Raw genomic sequence first — 15,411 nt, forward strand, 5'->3', positions numbered from 1 at the left:
GGGCCGGTGCTGTAAAATGTGCACACAGATGAGCACCCCTGGAATTGCCAGTGCCATGGGTCTGACTATGCCTGGGACTTCCATAAATTATGTTCATCTCTCCAACACTATCCTTTTGCACCCAGAGATTTCCAGATTAAAAAAACCCAACCAAACAAGCAAACAAAAAACCCACACTGAGTCTGAAAGACTTCGGATATGTGGTGGCCTATGAGTCAGATAAGATTGCCTTATCTGTGTTTCTAAAAAAACTCATGAACCAAGTTGCCTCAAAACACAGAATACCCACAGCTTTGTTTTGAAATGAAATGATGAAGATTTTCAGTGGCAAGATTAAGGGAAGCTTTATGACAAGTGCAGCATCAAAGGCCAGTATTTTATTTCCAGCGGCAAACTTACCTTTCTTCAAGAACCATTGATTTTTGTGGGATTTTTCAAATGCCTAGTGTAGCCCGAGCTTAGGTACCTTGCATCTTACATCTACATCAGTAACAAATCTTTACTTGACTCTGTTGTGAGCCAGGTAATGAACAAAGGTGCGTATGAAGTATTTGACATTGTGATGGCAACAACTTAAATACATACGCTTTTCCCAAGAGCCAGCCCCACCTTTTGACTTGATGGAAAATGCTTGTGATAACACTCATTCATGGTTTCTCAGACTTTTTTAATATCAGGGGAGCGAACTGTGGGACTAGAAAAAGGCAGGGTGTCATGTTGGGATGTATCATTTCCCAAAGGATGGACATACTGCATCGAATAAGATGTCTGGGCATCCTGGTTCCCGCTATTTCTGAAGGCTGGTGTGTATTGTTGTGGGAGACCTGCTCACAGGGAGCCCGGGGGGAGAAGGGGGATAAGGGGCAAGGATGGAGGCAGCGAGAAGCCCTGATTTTTAGGGTGAAAGCCAGAGGAGCCTAGTGGGGCGCTGGGAAGTCTGGCAGGCAGGCTGGGACAGGAGGAGCAGGCAAAGGCACCACTGTCACCCTGCCCCTCGCCCAACTGCTTGCATGTTTTCCCCGAAAGCGCTTTTTTTCAGTATCACATGGCTTCGGTGAAACTTTCCTTGAAGTCTGTCAGAAGTCAGCCTGCCGCGCCAGAGCGAGTGTGAACCTAGGAGCTGCAGCACACACAAGAAAACCCAGCCGGAGGGCACGTTTTCTCCCCCAAAGCCCTGATTTTTTGGGGGTAGGGAAGGCCCCTACCCTTCAGGGCGGGAGAAAGCGGGAGGGGGGGGTTCAACCCGCCGGAGCGCGGGGAAACGGGGGCTGAAGATGCAAGCTGAGCTGAAGGATGGAGCGGGAGAGAAGGAGGAGGAGGGGGAGGAGGAAGCACGACCCAGGGCGGAGAGGGGCCGTTCCGGGGGGGCCCCGCCGTCGCCCCGCGCTGCCTCCCGGCTGTGGGCGGGGTGTCGCCGCCTTCGGGCCGCCGCCGGGGCGGGCCGGGCCGGGCTGGGGGGGTGGCGGGGGAGAAGGAGGAGGAGGAAAGGGGGAGCGGGGGTGTCATGCCGAGAGCGCGCGTCGCAGCCCGCCAGGCCGCGGCCCGACCCGCACCCCGGGGCGCAGCCCTCCGCCCTCCGCCGCTCCCCCAGGCAGGCGGCCCCGCTTCCCGCCGGGCCCGGGGCATCCGCGCCTCGGGCAGCAGCGAGCCGCGTCCCGAACGGGCCGAGGGAAGGGGGAAAGGAGAGCGGAGCCCTCTCCGCCGCTTACAAGGAGGGGAAGGGAGGGGGGAAAGTTTAGCGGAGGGTGTTTGAATTAGGAGTTATCCCTAAAGAGCCTTTCCCCTGCTCTGATCCAGAGGGCAGCGCTGGGAAGAGGGGGCGGCGGCGGCGAGGAGCCCTGCAACATCTGTAAAACTTGGAGGAGGCGGCGGAGAGGAGTGTGCGAGAGGAAAGCAAAAGGGACAACTTTTCCGACACGTGAGTATCTCGGCGCGATGTGTTTATTCCTCTTCTTCGGTGGCCGAGCGGAGCCAAAACAATGCCGGGCGGCGGGGCTGGGGGGGACGGGACGGAGGGATCCCCTCTTCCTTCCGAAAACTGTTTGATACGAGGCGGTGGATTTGGGCGCTTGATTATTTTTTTTTTTTTTTGCTCCCCCTCTTCTTATTTTTCTCCTCTCCTCCCCCCCCGCTCTTTTTGTTGAACCAAATCAGAAATGTCAGTCAGTGCGAGTGAGTCAGAAGGGATCGGATTACAAGATCACTGAAACTGATGTCGGATTCGCGCACACACACTCACACACAGAGGCAAAGGCGCGGGCTGCTCCCCGCGGGAGGCGGGCAGGGATAAAACAACCACCAACAACACCCGCCGGTCCTCCTCTGCCGTCCCTGTCCCGCGTGTAGTCGGCTCGCCCCCAGCTCCCCCGGAGAATGCCCGCCGGCCGCGGCGGGGGCCGGCCCCGTTAGCCGCGGCGGCGGGGGAGCGGCGCGGGGGCGAACCGCGGCGGCCCCGGCCCTCGCCCATGGGCAGCGCGGGGGCTCGGCGGCAGCGGTGGCGGCGGCAGGTACGTACCCACTTGGGCGAGAAGTTCTTTGTTCCCCGGGGCTCTGCTCCGGACCACTTTCTACTCGTCTCCCAGCGCTCTTCCCCCGGTCCCGGCCCCCTTCCCGCTTCTCTAACTTGGAGGCGGGGGTAGCAAGGGGTCTAACCCCTAAAAATGGCTGTCACAGAGCGCGGGAGTTGAGGGAGCGGGGTGCGGAGAGAGGCGGGGGCATTCCCCGCTCCGGGCTGGGGCTGGGGCCGGGCCGCGCCGCCCGGGCTCGGCGGCTCACGTCCCGCGGCGGAGCTGCCGATTTGCGAAGCGGCAGCTGCTTTTTTTTATCCCCCCCGCTACTCCTCGCCCCCTCCTCCCCGAGCAACTCCCGGGCATTTTCACGCCGTGAGGCGGGGGGGGGGGGGGGACGTGGGGTGTGGGCCGGCCGCAAACTTTTCAGGGGAAAGGCGAGAGGAGCGGGCGCTGTCACATCTGGAGGGGCGGCGGGGCGGCTGTTGGGGCGGCCGTTGTTCCCGAAGGGAAAGTTGCGTCCCGGGCGGGTGTGGGCGTGTGGACCTGCGTGCGCCTTTTTGTGCGGGGGGCGTGCGGGGCCGCCGCTCCTCGCTGCCGCCGTTGGCTCCGGGTCAAGCCGGGCGGCCGGCGGAGGGCCGGGCCGAGGCGGGAGGAGCGGGGCGGCTGCCCGGGGTCGCCGGGGGGCGGGGGAAGGCGGGGGCGCCCCAGGGGAGCTCCTCGGAGCCGCCCCGCGCCGGCACCGCCGCCCGTCCTCTCATCGCGCAACTTTGAAAGGTCCGAGGAGCGCGGGTCCTCCGCGATTTTAATTAGCCCGTAAAGTCGGGGTGTTGACACAACTCCTGCGGCTCCGGACGGGCTCGCCGGCGCTCAGCCGCCAGTGTCCGCTCCCAAATCCTCGCAGCACATGAAAAGGTAAAAGAAACTCCCCCCACTCCCCACCTCACCCCCCAAATTTTCTTTTTAACCCTCTAGTGTGTAGTTTTGATCTGGTCCTGTGGGTACGGCGTCCATGGCCTTCTGCCAATTTGTATGTAGATATATTTATGTAAAACATTTTCTCTCAGCTCCTTGCCAGCTGTTCCACATTTTCCAGCTGCCACTTCAGTTTGAAATGATGGACTGTACGGATCTCAAAGAGCCTTTTAGTCAAAGGTACGGATAGCTGTCCGCTTGATATACAATGTCACGTTTTAGAGGCTACTTCACTAAAGGAGTATTAGGTAGCAACCCACAGCAAAATACTCCTCACGGTCACGCCCCTGCTACTACCCGCTTGATTTTCAAGGCTCAATAAACGTGATTTTTTTAAGCTTCCACGTGCAGACTTCATTTCTTTTGTGTGTGCTACGGAAAAACTTGGGAGTGAAATTTTTCTGAGGCCTTGAGATATGTGGCTGATTAAATGAACAAACCTTTTTAAGAGGGTACAGCTGCCCCTCTTTCTGTGCCTGATGTATGTACCTGTTTTGCAACAGTTTAACTCGGTAGAATAGTGAGAAATCACTAAGTTTCTCTGCGTTAGGAAATGTTTTTGATGTGGTGTTCAGCGAGATTATGTATTGAAATCTGCAAGAACTGGCCTTAAGTAGTTTGAATATTTGTGCAATCGCATTGTAATTTGGAAAGGTGCCTCACTGATTGATTCCTATAATTATTTCATTTAGGTCCTTTATTAAAAATTAATAATGATCTGACAGTTTCTTAATTACATATGTCATGCTTATTTTGAAGGAAGATGAATGCAGTGTTTTAAAAGTAAAATAACCTTAAAATGTAAAAATTGCCGTGTCCACACCACTGTATTTCAGTTGAGGAAATATATATTAAAAGTAATGGTGAATGAGTTTAGCAATGTAAACTGCAGGCAGCCTCCTGAGAGTTTGTTTATATAATGACGGTTTGGGCTTAACTTGCTAGTATGTAAATACTTCCAGTTTGGTGTATAGCCCAATTCTAAAAACATAAATAATAGTAACTATGAGAGAAGGCTATTTTAAGGGGGAGGATTATTTCTTTAAAAGGAGGATTATGTGATTTTGAATGAGTAAGAAGAATGAGTAAGAAATAGACTCATTCAGTGTATATATGTTCTTTCAAGCTGCAGTGGAAGCAAAACTGTGACTGGAGGTGCCTAAATGAATGAATGCACTCTTGCATTCCGGTAATTGCACATGGTTTTCAGTAGGACATGCTGTTTTCCAAAGCATTTCTGCAGAAGTACTACAAAACAAAGACATCACCTGCATTTTCCTGCTTAAGCAGAGTGATGTTTTTGGCTTAAGAAAGTGTGCAGTGGCCAAGACAGTGTTTACTGCTATAAGTAATCTTCAGTTGTGAAAGATACATTGTGCGTTTTCAAATTCAAAAACATCTCGTAACCAAGAAATTAAAGTATTGATGGTTATAAATAATTTCTGTTTATTTTAGAATCGGTGTTAGGGAAACCAAAATACCCAAGTTTTGAGATATCATTATAATTTGTTACTCTTGCAGGTTACTTTATGTTTTTTATCGAGATAAATGTGTGCATTTGATACTGACCCTTAAAATTTTCAGTTACACTTCGTGCCTCATTTTTGGAAAAACTATTCCGTTACCTGCACTCCATAGTGTGTTTGAATTTTGTCCTGCAAGTTCAAAGAAGGAATGGCATATTTTTGTGTTGCGGAGTGTGTTATAGTGAAAAGTTAGTAATCTCTGCCTGATAAATAAGGAATCTGATGGTTATTAAAGCAGGATTTATTTGGAGTTATGAAAGGAAGCAGTTTAATGATCAGCGTTGCACGCACTCAACTATATGGAGACAGTAATGTACAAAGAAAAAGCAGACTTGAAGGAAAAGTGAATCAATGAGTCATGAAATCCTCAGGAAAACCTTAGTAATGGAATGTTAATGCTTTTAGACTATAGTAGATTATCTTAAAAGTCAGACTTTTCTTCTTTATGCAATTGTTGTAAATCCCTAGCTAAAGAATACTTTGAAGAAGGCTTTGGATTTTCTGGCACTCATATTCCGTAGTCATTCTGATTGTTTTGGAAGATTCAAGAAATTTTCTGCCAACTTGCACTTAGGCAATTAAAATGCTAAAATGGCTACAGAGGAAGCTTTTTATTCCACAAAAGGTTCAGCTGTAATAATGATTTCAAGTTGTCTTTTAAGCATAGGTTTTATAGACGTCCTCCCTTTAGACTTTGTCATTTTTATAAGCGAATTGATTTGTTATACTTTAAAAATCAAATAAAATGAGACAGAATAAACAAAAATAGGGCATGGGTGCTGCTCCAAACTTTTCAAGTTCTTTCAGTGCATTTTTCATCTTTACTTTTATTTGATAGGTCTGTGAAATAGAGCTGTAGACTGGCAAAGACTTTAAATGAAATTTCACACTTTGATGATTTTTTTTTTAACTTTGATATATTGACAGCAAAAGGAGCTGCAAAGCTTTTATATAACTTGAGCAGTAACGCCAAGCAGCAGTCAAACGTCTCTATGCATTTGTGTTTAACTGCAGAAGAAAAACATGTCCATGGGCAGTAGAGGGTTCTTATCAACTCCCTAATCCCAGATCCCAGCAAACCTTGAGGGCATGCCTCAGATCTTGCTGAAATCATTGTAGACTCTCACAGTTTGCAGATTAAATATGCTATGTGTTCCTGGCTCCAACAACAGTTTTATGAGCTCACTAAGCTTCCTGTTTTAAGATCCTTTTCTGAAGTTTTTAGGAGCTGCTAAAGGCGATGCTGTCTATGGGAAGTGGTACTTGTTAATTTAGAGACACTTTGGATATTTCGTTCTGTCTGTAAAAATGGCCAAAATCGCTATTTTCAAATTGGAAGTCGAGTTGCACTGAACAAGGAGTCCCTTTAAAGAGGGATTCTGTTGTTTTAATGTGTTTGTCAGTACACAAGGTTACGAAGTTTATACGAGGCTTGATTTGTTTTATGGGGGCTTGACTTTGACTGGGCTCTTTAAATCGAGACTTTTTCAGTTGTAATTCTGAGCACAACGCAGCTTTTAGTACATAATTTCTGAGCCTCTTTTAACCAATTGTATTTCTAGCAGCTCATTAAACATACCTTTGAAGTTCTCATTCTCCTTTAAGTGTCAAAGAAGGGAAAATGTATTCTGCCAAGGGTGAATTTCAGTGAACCAGGTAGTTAACCCCAGGTTTTGTTGACCCTTCTGAAGGAATGGTGCTGCACCTCAGATTCCAGGTCGGGTCTTCCTTTCTAGCTGCTAAATAGCTAACTCTTATGTTTTATTCACTGTAATCATGTTTATGTATTTGGCGTAATAGTTTTAATTAAAGAGGAAAATACTTTTTGTCCAACAACATGTGTCATGTTATCCCCAAGAGAACTTGAGCCAATTTTGTGCTTAAAGGTTATTCAATGAACAAAATTTTGAAAGCCCCATTTGTCAAGGTACTGCATGGTTTCTGTTAGTTTTCAACCCCCTAATTCATTGTCTGCGTGGCCCAGTCATTAGTCATCGGTTTGTTAGTGCTGCCTTCAGGCAATGCTGCCCAGCACTTCTTCACACCATTATAGCTCTAAAAGTGTGCTCTGCCGACTTGTAGAATTACTGCTCTGATCTCCGCTTGACTGGGTTTGAGGTAAGTCTCCTCCCTACCTTCCAGCTCACTCCAATCCCTGCTTGGTTTTAGGGCTGCTTTCTCGCCGAGATTTAGGGGAAAACTTTCGTAAAGATCGTGCTGGCATTGTACTGTGGTTTTGTTGTGGTGTACTCTGTAATATGAGTTGCACCTGCACTGCCTTGAAAGTGTATTCAATTGGCTGCTGATCTGAAGAGCTAGTTTCCCTCTCTTTTTAAGAACAAAGCAAGAAACAAGACAATACATTGATCTTAAAAATGCCTGCAAGATTATTTAGATTACAACAAGGGGTGAACTAATTGGGATAGAACAAATTTTCTCTAAATAGTTGCTGGGTGTCAGAACTGATAATATCAGAATCCACTACCAAGAGATCTGATCGAATACTTTTCTTAGCTGAAGTTTCCACTCTAATGCCAGGGTTTTTTTTGCACTGCTTTGTTGTTGTTGTTTTGGGGGTTTTGTTTGTTTGTGTTTTGTTTGTTTGTTTGTTTGATGATCAGACTGCTGCTTTATTTTTTTCATATCTGATATTTGTGTCAGGACCAAACAAACCTTTTGGTGGTTTAGAGCTGAACCTCCACCAAATACGTTTGCTGCTTTGTATGATACAGTTTTCTTTACATATAAATCTGTTAATGTCAAGAAAATCAACTGCGTGTAAAGAATACTTCATCCAGCTGCCGAGAGAATGAAGCCTTCATTAAATAAGATGTATGAATACCTGAAACTAAATAGTCAGAAACACAGGGTCAAGTTAGTGTCACTTCAGTACAGTGTCTGCTGTTCTGAACAGCGTATATTAAAATGAAATCCTAGCACCGCTGATTTTTAACCAACAGGACGTGTGGTTTTGCTTGGCTCTTCAATTCACTATGGATTTTTTTTTTCTGGGAAAACAAGACAGCTGTACAACTCTATGATTACACTATTTGAACAGGGACAGTGGATTACAAAATAATATATACTGCAGCAGTTCAGAGTTGTCCTTTCCTATTTTGTGAACTTACAAAAATGTGAAGGAATCACGATGCAGTTTTACTGCTACTATGAGACAGGTGTAAAACCTAAAGTAAACTGTAAAAGCTGAAGATAAAGTTTTATAAAGTACCTTTCACACTTGAGGTTCTTCCCAGATATATGGAGCTTTTCTAGCCCTCTTACATGTTAAAACATCTGTGTTGGGTTAGAACATGAAATTCGGGATGAAGGCATCACTTAACCTGAGAGTATGCTGAGGAGATAAACAGGCTTCCAGAAATGGGGTTGGTGATCGAGACATGGCACTTTCAAAAACATTCTACTTGATTCCTTTAATCTTGTTTTAAAATGCTAATTGTAAAATATGGAATACAGTCTTTCCTTCTTTCATTTGCATATCATAAGTTGGAAACAGAAGGCACATCTTCGCAATAGATGCATATTAAATACATTCTTCCTTGAGCTCAGTTCCTGTATAGATTGACATTGATATATAGATCTAGGTTTGATTCCGAGGCAACTTTCATCTGTTGGGATTGATGAGATAAAGCAAAAAGTGTGAAGAAAGTGGACATGCCATCGGAAATCACGTTTAGCTCTGGTGTTCTAAATTAGAATATTTCTGCATTTTTCTGTTAGGCTGACTTCTTATTTGAGGAACTAAATAAATCGTGATGCAAAGCACACCCATTACAGATGTTTGTAATTTGCTTTACCAAGCTGTTTGTTGACAAACTGGCAAGAAGGGAAAGGAGAAAACATGCTATATCTTCACCATAAGTGTTGCTAGTGCTAATAACAGTATCAGCAGAGGAAGTCATAGGGTTTGTTATCAGTGCAGCAAGTCTTGCTGGTTGTTCTCCTCTCTGAATATTCCCGTCCTTTCAAACCTTGAGCATATGAACGCTCTCCTTCAGGCTTCATACAACAAGTGTTTTACAGAAGGAAGTCACTGTGCTGTTACTTAAGTTTGTTTTGGATTTAGCGCTGCTGAATTCCTGAAGAACGATAGGAGCAAAAACGGTGTGGAGACTTGGAAGGGAAGTTTGAAATGTCGCTGCTCATTTTAACCCATTGCTACAAACAGTAAAGTCCACAGATTTTTTTTTTCCCCCCCCTTGAGCTAATTCTTTAACAGCTAATCCTACTTTGACATAATTATTAGTTTTCCCTGCTGCAGAGCTGGAAGCACAAGGACATGTGTGATTGCAAAACAAGCAGTAGCACAGCTCACTCTGAATTTTCTAGCAATATTAGGCAGTTTAATTGGCTGGAGTTCTGATTTCTTAAGGGTAAGTGCATTACTGTTTTTAAACCCATCAGCCTCCCGAAATATATTTGCAGATTTGGAGACTTGAAAAATATGTAGCACTTTCTGTTTTTTTAAGAAATAACCTTTGTTCTTTCCATTGGCTGTATTTAGATAGTTTGCAAGACAGTCAGAGTTAAAATGAGGAATAAAGAAACCCAAGACCACGTGATTAAAATAACAAATGCTTAGATGCAGAGTTAATCACCTGCTTTGTTTGGTTGGTTTTAGTTGTGGGGTTGGGTTTGTTGGATTTTTTTGTTTGATTGGTTTTAGTTGTGGGGTTGGGTTTGTTGGATTTTTTTGTTTGATTGGTTTTAGTTGTGGGGTTGGGTTTGTTGGATTTTTTTTTTAAGTTCAGTTACTTACTCTAAAGACTCTTGGGTAATGAATGGATTATAAAGTTTTATCTCTGAGGATACATCATATTTGAAATGTAAAGCCACTAAGATGTAAGTTCTGGCTCTGTGTCCCTCAGTGTTGTGTTTCATGTCCCCAAACAACCTCTGTGAGGAATGGACTGTTTGGATATGGACAGTTTGACCCAAATCCCTCAGTGTTTTTATGCATTAAATTCTGTTTACTGGGTAAGAAACTATGAATCACTTCTTCCCTGGCAGAAAGCTGTTTTATTCAGATACAGAGTTTAATCTGTTGAAGTAATAGTAAAAACATTTAATTGGGGTTATACTTAACAGCTTTTAAATCCTGTAACAAAAGTAGAGATAATCTACTTGTAAGAGTAGGTGGGTGATGTGTATTAAAAGCATCTGAGGTGCTGCCTCAGTATAAAGTGCCACTTATTGATCTTACTGTATATGTACGTTTGAAATATTTTCAGGACTTCTGGCAATCCAGTTTATCTCTAGCAGAAAGACGCAAAGAAATGTAATTCCTCTGGAGCGGAGCAATTATTACGCTTGATCAGTAGTTCAGTATACGTCGTAGATACGCCATAGAATAGTTTCTCACTCAGGATCTTAATCATGAAGATCCTAATGGCACTGCTTTGCCAGGCTGATTGTCTTTGTGTTTGTGATCCTGCATTATTGTTGCCACAAGCTATTTAACCTATCAGGAACAGATCAGATCATGATTAACCAGGCTTTAGGTCTAGTTGTTTTTCAGTCTGTAGGGGGGGGGGGGGGGGGGGGAAGAAATCAAAGGAATGTAACAAAGGAAAAGACAGCAGATAGTAATGAATTTGGAAAGATTGTGTTAATACGTGTGGTGCCATATAACTTGGGCTATTTTTTAATTTCAAGCAACAAATGTGCCTATCGGATTCTATCAGGTATCGAGGTTTTGTCTCCTTCCCTCCCTCCTTCCCTCCCTCCTTCCCTCCCTCCTTCCCTCCCTCCTTCCCTCCCTCCTTCCCTCCCTCCTTCCCTCCCTCCTTCCCTCCCTCCTTCCCTCCCTCCTTCCCTCCCTCTCCCATTTCAAAACAGATTTGGGAGAAGTATGCAATTTTCAACTAGCACAATTATGGATTATGCATGTAATTTAAATGGAGATAAGTATCGTGAAGTTTATCTTTTTTTTCCTCAACTTACTAGTGTTTTGGTTTTTATTCATATAGAGTGGATGTAAGACTATTATATTTGTTTTCCTCTGTTTATATTGGTCTTAGTCTTACTGTGACCAGTTGGCTTGACAGGGAAGAATATGAACAAAATTTGCCCAGGAGTAGTTGATGAGGGTTGCAGAATTCTGGTTTCGTTTACAAAGAACTGAGAAAAGATAAAACTATTCTAAAAATGTATAGTGTTTTGATTAGTTTCTATAGCTATTATGAAAAAAATGGTGAGGTGTACCAGGAGGTTAATGTTATAACTGGAAGATATTTCTTAACATAGCCGAGCACTTGTGTATTTTTCAGCAAGTATTGTCAGGCGTAAGTTAGTGCAGCTTTGCCCGCAGGTTTGATGGAAAGCAATGATGAAATCTAGGTGGGTTTTGGAAGTTAAATCAAGCCTATGTAAACCAGTGTGAAATAGCTTCCATATAATAGCGTAAGATTGTCTTATGTAAATTTTGCATTTTAATGTATCTGAACAAGACAGATTTTTTTTTTTTTTTATTTTATTTATCCTTAAATAATCCCAAGGATCGGTGTAACTGGTTTTGCTGAAATTGATAAAGGGTCCTTTATGGTTGAGAGAAGCTGTAATTTCCTGATTTTTCTTCAAGCCTCCCCTTGTGTTTTTCACTTTCATACAGTTGCGCTGTTCAAGATGTATTTGTATCCCCAAAGGCTGCCTCCAGTAGTGTGGATCAAAGTGGTACCTATGAACACCCTGACTACCCCGAGTCATTTCTGAAAAATTAAACATGCAATGTTTGCTTGCACGCTGATCAGGGCACTCTGGTTGCTGATAGCAATCAGGACCAACTTCCCTGCTGCTGATGTAATGATGATGAATGCTGTGACACTGCTATTTCAGACAGCTCTTCTCAGCGGATGCAAACCACTTGTTAATGAATTGAATACAACTAAAGCAGCATCGAATAAACCCAGCAGCATCGAATAAAACAGGGAAAGGAGTTACTTTTTTTTTTAAAAAAACCCAACACATTAAAATATGCCTCCTCAAAAAAAAAAAAAAAGAGTAACAAAGGCAGAAGAAGGTTTAAGTTTGCAAGAAACATAAACCAGTCTAACAAGCAAACTGAGAATTTTAGATTCTGATTCGTGCACCAGCATTTATACTGAACCAAGTAGTTCTCGTTGGAGTCAGTGAGTCTATTCACCTGAATGAAGATTTTAATGATCTGGTCGTTAAAACTTACTTCTTCAATATAAATGCAATGATTTAAAAAGTAATTCAAAGAGGAAAATGAGCACAGAGCTGATGATTTCTTAGAAAATAGAAGAGTACGTTCAGAAAGGGTCATGCTAGAGGGTTGATCTACTGGGTTTGGTTCATTGGCACTGAGAGTAAATAAACAGAAAGATTTTTCTCCCCAATATATTAATATGTTTATTTTTACTACTGTGTGGCACAGTTCTATGACCAACATAGACGGGAACTGGAAATTATGTAATTTCAAATTGCTTGAAAGAATTTTCTTGTTTGAAATACATTTTCAACATATTGCCATTTGTTGACACTCCTTTTAAGAGACAGTTTTCCTCATTTAACTAGTTAATTCCAGTAGCTTGTTCCTAAAATTCCTCCAATTTAGTATGCAATTGGTGAAAGTTTACATTTCTGATTTAAAAAAAAAAGAGACACACCTGCAGGCAGGTTGCTGTTTTGAGAGGGATTAGGTTTAAAATAGGGATCTGGAATTAATTGTGCAGTGGGTTCAGGCTTTAGGGAAATTACAAAAGGTTCAAGCATGGTTGAATGGGAAAAAGCCATGAATGTTTGCTTTCAGGAAGGAATGTTTATCCCTCTATTTACCTATGAAAGTTCAGGCTTTTGCCCATATACAGTTATAGCATTTTCTTGCCATTCATATGCACATGGCGATGCTGGGTAGCTGACAGAAAGTAGCTTTCTGGTTTTTTGAAAGCAGAGCTCCTTGCTGCAGAATAGATACATGTTGTCTCAGGCCTGGGGGCAGGAACAGGCAAGTCACTGACCCACACGCTGGGGAGAGCCATGTACACCATCCTATGGACCGCTTCATGTTTTAATGTGAAGACAACGTCAAGCTGGCTGATTTTTCAGAATGCTTTTTGATAGGGATTAGCAGCCAGTGGAAGGAAATATTCACATCGCCCTGGACTTTTTTGTTTTGGTAGACTGCAATTCTCATATTTCAGTACTATTTCTGAGAGCAAATAAAAAAACACAGCCAAAATTAAGGAGAAGGGTTCTAGAAGACGTGTGTCTGGTTTGTGTTTTCAACTTGGGCTTAAGTTTGTATACTGGAAAAAAAAAAGGCTTTTGGGGTACCGTATTGGTTTCCAGCTGACTGCTTCCCTATGGGCCATGCTTGACAAAGCATACCAAAACATACACCCCTAATTATTAGTCTTGCCGTTTCTCCTGGCTTGCCCTACTCTCACAGCCACGCATATCACTGTGTAGTTGGGATGGCACTGGCGTGTAAATGGAGCTACTGGAATTCTTGTGGACACCCTTTCCACACATGCATGGGTTGGGAGCAGAGGCAGGAAGGCCCAGGAGGAAACGTCTGCAGTGCCAAGGCCATTGGTTTATGGTGCAGGGTGTAGAGATGAGCAAGAAAGTTCCTGCTGTGTTCCCTTTTCCATGCTGACACAAAGAGAAGCAGCTTTCTGGATGTAAACTAGGCAGACATTAACCAGAACAGGTACCAAGAGCAGATGTTTATATCAGCTGATGGCCAATTCCACAATTTTCTGACCAAAAATTAACTTTAAACTGCCCTCTGTTTTCCTGAAAATAAGACCTACCCCAAAAATAAGCCCTGGCATGATTTTTCAGGATTTTTGAGGATGCTTGAAATACAAGCCCTACTCCAAAAATAAGCCCTAGTTACAGTTCATTAAAAAAAGTCAACTTAAGTAGTGTCCAGGCAGCTACACATGTAAAAAAGTAATAAGTTTTGGAGCAAAAATTAATATAAGACTCTGTCTTATTTTCAGGGAAACAGGATACTTCAGGCCTCTGTTCTGTACCATTGTCCACACAAAGTAGTATAAAATAGGAAAGTGATAGAAAGTGGTGGGCAATGTGGAATTATGCCTCCTATTCTTCCCTCCATTAAAAAAAAAACTAGCCCCAAAACATCAGGAAATCTTATTGGTACGCTGTTGGGGAAAGAAAAAAATATCCACAAGAATGGATGGATGCCAGTCTGAGCAGCCACATGTTGCTCTTGAATTGCAGATGATCTGAAGATGCTTTTTTAGGAGATGAAAACTGTGTTAACTCCTTACAGTACCTTCATCTCGTTCCTATGGTAGGATCAGGTGGTAATGGACCTGCTGTCCTGCTGTGGTAGAGAGGAGAAGGAGGTGCAGGTCAGTGAGGGCTCCTTGCTCGTATCTGCACAGACATCTGCATGGCATGAGGCGGTGGAACCACTGCAGATACCTGTCGTCATTTTTGTGGCCTTTGCCCACATGTTTCACACTACTCTGCTGACCTAGTGAAATGAGGGCAAAGTATGTGGCTTCTTCCTTTCTAGCTGAGTAGAGGGCATAATTTTTTTCTTTCAGGACCTTTAGCCAAAAGAAACAGGCTTGTGAACCGAGGATAGAAGAAAATAGGGGGCAAGTTCTGCGGCCTCCCCTTCCAAGTTCTTGCACTGTCAAACTCTTTGATGTAAATGAAGATGCTGCCTGAATAGCAGACTTGGCCCTTAAAAGGCAAAACAAAAGAAAAATAAACTCATCTGAAGAAGATGTGCAACTTTTTAAATTCCTTTAGAGACAGCAGAAGAATTTACTCTTTTTACAGAACATTAAATAACTGAGAGGAGGGTAGTCAGAGGACAAGAGGGTACATTGAAGGACTCTCACAGTGGCTGGAGGCTGGGTAGAGGCAGATTTTGGTATTTATGCAGCCAGGGCTGTACAGAGAAGACAAGCATGATCTGGTCAGTGTGGGGTGAAGAGCTTGGCAGCAGTGCCAGCATCCCCCAGTTTCTGCCAGCACGAGGGACTGAAAAGCCTGATCCGTATGGTGACTGACCGTGGTCGTGGGTGCTCTTGCGTCAGGTGTGCAAGGACAAAGGAGGAAAAAGCATATGAGAAATTTGGTAAGGTGTCATGTACAAAGCTCGTATGAGATCTCGCCTTGAGGAGGTTTGTGCATCGCTGGGTACAAGTGAGGGCTGTTGCAAGCTCAGTATTGTTAGATCTCTTCTTCATATCTGAAGACACCTGACATTCCCCTTCATGTCCTGGTAAGAAGTAGTTTGGCAGATCGCAATAATATTTGTAGCACTTTCACGGGTAGATCTGGAAACTACTCTTATAAGTACTCTGCTGTGGTGGGCAGAGCTTTGTTATTCCTGTTTTTAGCAAGAAAGGATCTCAAGGGAAGAAAAGTGCCTA

The 15,411-nt window shown here is 43.8% G+C and overlaps 1 protein-coding gene across 5 annotated transcripts in view; it reads left to right on the forward strand.

Annotated features, from left to right (window-relative positions):
- The first annotated feature begins 1,066 nt into the window (after positions 1-1,066).
- The window catches only part of GLI3 (GLI family zinc finger 3), a 215,504-nt gene continuing 201,159 nt past the window's right edge, over positions 1,067-15,411 (forward strand). For 2 of the 5 annotated variants that reach the window (XM_005502872.4, XM_065051986.1), the window contains exon 1: positions 2,522-3,422. The gene's annotated coding sequence lies outside the window, so the exon portion shown is untranslated. The other 3 variants (XM_065051983.1, XM_065051984.1, XM_065051985.1) reach the window with 3 other exon arrangements.

This window comes from Columba livia, chromosome 2 (genome assembly GCF_036013475.1).
Source record: "Columba livia isolate bColLiv1 breed racing homer chromosome 2, bColLiv1.pat.W.v2, whole genome shotgun sequence".
Lineage (NCBI taxonomy): Eukaryota > Metazoa > Chordata > Aves > Columbiformes > Columbidae > Columba > Columba livia.